The following is a 6,000-nucleotide window of genomic DNA, read 5'->3' on the forward strand; positions in this document are numbered from 1 at the left end:
GAAAAAGAAAAAAAGCATTGGGAGAAAACTTTGTTCTATTCATCAGTTGTTGTTTGGATGGAGTCAGATTGGCTGAATGCGAGGGCTGGGGTTTAAGCTGAATTAATGATTAGGGAAGTCAGGCATATCAAAAGATTTGTCAGGAGAGTTATGGCATTTTTTATTAAAAATTACATGGTCAAAAAAAAAAAAACATCATATACAATAATTTCATTGAGATGCATTTAGAAAATAGAGGTACATTTTCATTTCATGCTGAGTGCCGACTTGAAGTCTCTTCCCATTCTGGGAATTGTTCCGGTTCCGGAGTTGTCATTAAGATGACTGAGTCATGTGGGTCTGGGATACCACCCTATGATTTTTGGCCAGATCTGTATCTCAGTAGTTCGGCTCATATGTGCTATTCTCATCGACTGCATCACACGTGGTATTTCCTGTTGACATTAGATCAAGCGGAGGGCTAGGAACAGAGGAAGCGGACTAATTGATGGATCGATTGCTTATCAACTCTGCAAATCAGGGAAATTGGTATTAAGCTTTCCCTCTTAACATGCAAATCATTGCACAGTTAAGAAGAGTAGTTCACACAAAAATGAAACTGCTATCATTATTTCCTCACCCATATGTCATTCCAAACCCATGTTGTCATGTTTTCCCACATAACACCAAAAAAGACATTTGTATGCAGCTCTTTTCCATAAAAGGACAGTTCAAAAAGCACCCATATGATGTTTCCCAAGTCTTCTGATGCCACAATATACAATAGCTTATGTGAGGAGCAGACTTAAACTGACTTGTTTTCACTGACAATCTTTCTTGTAATCACACGTCATCCCTGCTTAAACAGTAGAGCATGGTCGCTTTGGATAACAGCGTCTGCCAAATGCATTTTTTTACAAAAGTTTTTACACCAAAATGCCAAAGAGACCTGGATTGCTGTGAATTTTGCCATGAATAACAACTTGTGCATTTGTGTATTCTTTCCCACTCAAAGCTATTACATGGCTTTAGAGGACTCAGGCATGAGTCATATGGACTAATTTTATTATAAAATATGCCATCTTTTCATTCTTTCATATTTTTTTATGTATACATTTATATTATAGTGAATAGACACAATCTTTGATCCATTTTGTTTTATCAATGGCTAAAACACCAAGCTTCGGGATGCAGAAAAAAAAAAAAAATCTGTTCTTATGTCTGCTCTACCCAAAATGTATTGAGTAGTTCTGATTAGGGCTGGGACGGTTACCGCATTACCGCAATACCGCGGTCACGTGACGCCTACCGCGGGTCTGAGCTCGTCACCGTCATCACTGCAAAAAAAAAAAAAAAAAATGAAAAAAATAAACACTGGCCTTCACATGTGTTCATGTTGTGTCTAATGACATGGATTCATTGATTCTAATGACATGGATTGTGTCTAATAACATTGTGTCTTGCATGGATTCAAGGTTTTCTAAACAAAACTTATCATCAAAAGATGGAGCAAATCCGACCTTTCTAAAGTTCGCAAGTTGTTCCATGACACATAATAACATTCCATTCGTAGGCTATTGACTATAACCCCTTATTTACACTCTGTGGCGCGTTACGGCTGCGACGCGGCTACCGGAGCTGATCGCGCCCACTCTAGTCAATGCTTGTGTTTGCAATAGCCACGACGCGGCGCGTTTCAGAAGCGTCTCTCCACGCCCAGCGCTAAAGATAGGCGCCTAGTCTATTTTCGACGGACGCCGCGTCCAAGCCGCACCGTAAATAAAAAAGTAAAAGCAGGACCTCAGCTTTTAATTGCACGTGCTTATTTAACATAATTCTCTCACGTGAAGACCGCATTTGTCAACCCTCGCGGAGTCGCGGTAAGTGCACACTCACAGCACCAGAGAGTAATATTGACGGCACTTGCAAGAAAATGGATAAGTAGGCTAGGCTACATAATCAAATTCACAAATATTACACCATTTAAACATTATTAAAAATACAAAGACTACTGAGTTACTAAAAGAATATTTGTCAGAATGCACTAGTTTGAACGTTCTTGTTTCCATTTGTTTAATTTCAAGATCTGAGGTGAATTATCCATTGTTGCTTTTACAGCTACAAAGCTGGAGCACTAAACGATATTCAAAGTCACATTGCATGCTTTTAACATTAAATAAAGCACATAAACACTACCTGAGATTATCATTGCCACACTTTGTTTGTTGTTCCAGCCGCAACGTCGCAGAAAAAAAAACTGGGGGAGGGTGGGAAGGGGGGTTGAGGTTTAAAGCGGTTTACCGCAATACCGCGGGAATTTCTTGCTTTTCAACCGCGGTAAGAAAAAATCCATACCGTCCCAGCCCTAGTTCTGATGTAATTTCCTCTTAGCCATCAAATATCACATGACATATCATGGCTCATTTATGCTGTATTGATATAATTTAATCCGAGTTGGTCCGAACAACTTCCTGTAAAACTGTTCTGAGTCCAACTAAATTAGACATGACTGGCGCACACTGGCATTAGCTGTGCCATAAATGTCAGTTCTCACAGAATGACTGTGGCTTTGGCGTATCATTTGTGAGATATGAGTTCAATAATCACAATAAATGTGCCAAATCTTTGTACAAATACTTTGTAGTCATCAAAAGAAAATTATTGTACAAATGTTTTTTCTTGCATATTTACTACAGAAATATGCCATGAGAGGTCATGCTATTGATGAGCCGGCAACTGAAAATATTTTTTATATTTTATGCCAAAATAATGAGTATTTGATGACATGTTTTGAATGTTTCTGCATCTATTTCATGCATACAACGTGGATAGGCTACAACAGGTTATGGAGACAAATTATTCTAGAGTATTAATATTTACTGTAAAATTTGCCCAGCTGAAATATCGAAAGTCAGCCCGTTGTCGAAGAACTTCACTATGACTGGTTTAATTTATCACCGGATAACACAGCACCTTGAACAACATGCCAAGTTTGTTTACTCAATTACCCACATTTCAAAAATACTGAAACTTTATTTTTGATATCAGTTTTTGGCTGAATGAAAACTTGAACTCTGGTTTCAGAGTTTTTGGTACATGTACATCACAAGATTTTGCCTTGGGTAAGTGGTGTTTTTAGGCATAAGCTTAATTGCTTTTATAAAATGGCGGCAACAGCAATATGATAATGAAAATAAGATTTAATGTTAATAATAGTAATAATAATTGATGATTATTGGAATAAATGATTTTCTACAAAGTGACAGTCTGTTGTCTGGCACACCAGTTCGAAAGTGGCTCGAATTTAGAATCTCAAAAGCTGTTTTTCTACTTTTCGTTCTATTGTTTGTTTGTTTGTTTAGTCTTGTTTTCTTCAGTCATTCCTCCTTTCTTTCTCTCTCTTGGCAGACAGAGGAATGTAAAACAGAATTAACCTTGTCTGGCTAAAGCCATCTTTTTCTCTCCTTCCTCTTGTAGCTCATACAGACATAACCTGCCCAGTCCGGAGGGCAGGAGACACGCACAGGGAGAGGGAAAGAGACACGGGCGAGGGCAGGAGAGCGGGTAAATAAACAGAACAAACTACAAACCCCTGTGAGCAGTGATACCCGGCTCTCTCCTCAGATCATTCCCTCAGTCCAGAGCCGCTCTCTCGCCGTCCAGCCTTTAAACACCAGCTGGTGGACCTGAACCCCGACCGAGGCCTCGATCCCTTACAAATGTTTGGATTACAGGAATGACCCGCTGAAGGAGTGTTTCACTGTTAAGTGGGATATTATTCTTGTGGGCTACTCTCAGGCAGAAAGCAAATTCTATACCTGTTTTGGCATAAAGGTTTCAGTGTACATGTACAGTACGCGTCAACAAAGAGCTCCTTGTGTTCGAAGCGAACGCGCACACACTTACAGAAAAAGAAAAGATGAAAAAAAAGGGGGGGGGGGGGGGTTGGGGGAGTCCAACATTGCCTAGATGGAGTCAGTCAATGGAGCCGTCAAGTTATCAGTGAACTCCAGTGGCATGTAGTCAGCCAAGCAGAGGAGAGGGGAAGAAAGGAGCGGAGGGGCGGGCTGAAACAGGACACTGGTTTAGGGTGCGACGGCTGAGTTGAGCTCTTATCAGCACTTCTCTCTCAATTACACCGCTAACGCTACTCTCTCGCTCTCTTTATTTCAATCTCTCCATTATTCCACTTATCTGTGTTGCTTTCTTACCTAGTGCCTTTGCAAAAGGGCAAATTACGTGAAAGGGGAGAAAGCATTTGAACAGATCCCAAATTGTAAGCTCAATGAAGGCGTTTTTGTGTGTGTGTGTGTGTGTGAGAGAGAGAGAGAGAGAGAGAGACAGACTTTTTATTAATATCTAGGTGTTATTTTAGATTCTCAATTAAAATTTGATGTACATGTAAAGAGGCTGTGTAGAACCATCAGAACAATCTTGAATTGTTTCTACATGATTAGACCATATATATTCATAATAGCAGCTAAGTTATAGATGCATGCAATGGTCTTCTCACATCTATCTTATTGTGTGACTGTCTGGAGTCAGGTTTCTCTATTGACTAAACCTGTTAGATCTAAACAAACACTAAAAATGTTGGACAAGAAATCATTTAGGTGGCACCATTGCAATATTTTTTTTAAAAAAAAGTAGTTTTCTTAGTTTTGAAAATTGTATAAATTTGTCTCTTATTAATGTTTTTTTTTTTAAATGTATAAACAATCTTGCTCCAGATATTATATTTCAATTAATATCCAAACAGAGTAGTGAGGGGATCACTAGAGGTGCAACTAATCAAAATTGCATAGTACTGTAGAGAAAAACTATAGTTTACACAATCCGCATTTTCAGTTAAAGGTACACTGCTTTGGAACAGTTAGCCAGTTCAACTGAAAATGCAAACAGTTGAGCATTTTTAAAAGAAACCTACAAAAAAAAAAATGGTTCAAACAAAAGCAGGTTTGTGACCATTGATGTTTGTATACAGTCATCTTGTGTGTGTGTGTGTGTGTGTGTGTGTGTGTGTGTGTGTGTGTGTGTGTGTGTGTGTTAAAGCCTAAAGGCTGCAAATTAGCCTTTGGCTAGAAGCCTGTAGGCCTATGTCGAGAATCAGCTGCTTGAAACTGTAGCAATGTAAAATCTGCATTGTCCCTGTTAAATAAACAAACAAACAAACCAAATAAAACATGATCCTTCGGAAATCATTCTAATATGCTGGGTTTGCTACTGAAGAAACATTTCTTATTATCAATGCTGTAAACAGTTGTGCTGCTTAATATTTTTTTGGGGGAAACCATAATCCATTTTTTTTTCAGAATCCTTTGATGAATACAGCTTTTATGTTCCACAGAAGAAAGAAAGTAATACAGGTTTGGAACAACAAGAGTTTGAGAAAATGATCACAATCATTTCATTTTTGGGTGAACTATCCTTTTAAGGTTTTAGCCACTTTCTGTATGACCAACTGGCTGATGTGTTTGTATTCGCTAAGAGCATCAGCATGTATGAAACTGGCAAACAACACCAGAATGCACAGTACTAAATAAAGATGAAGATGGATTATGGCTCTTCACAATGAATATTCACTGCTGAATTCACACTCGTGAACACACAAACACACCTGTGTGAACTCAGGCAGCTGGTTTGGCACTACAGGAATAGAACATGAGACATTGTAGAGTAGCAATTTTAACACTTTCCAACACTTTTAAGAAGATGACACCATCTTAAACAAGAGATTGAAGCAAAGGTGGAAAAAAAAAATCCAAATGAAAGGCAGCTTCCCAACACCTCTATTCTCAGTCTCTTTTCAAAGTGCGTAGCTGCTTTTTCATATTCCTCCATCTTTTATAAGAATGAAAAATGTGTGTATATTGCACTTATCTCCTTGAGATTCTAGGCAGTCATCTCTTGCATGATTGTTGCATGTCCATTAATGGTTAAATATTGAGGAAGAGGATGGTCTTTATTGTGAAATCATATTTATTTTTTTGGAACTATAAAAATAACTTTTTTTAAAAAGGA

This window comes from Abramis brama, assembly GCF_963993115.1.
Source record: "Abramis brama genome assembly, chromosome: 8".
NCBI lineage: Eukaryota > Metazoa > Chordata > Actinopteri > Cypriniformes > Leuciscidae > Abramis > Abramis brama.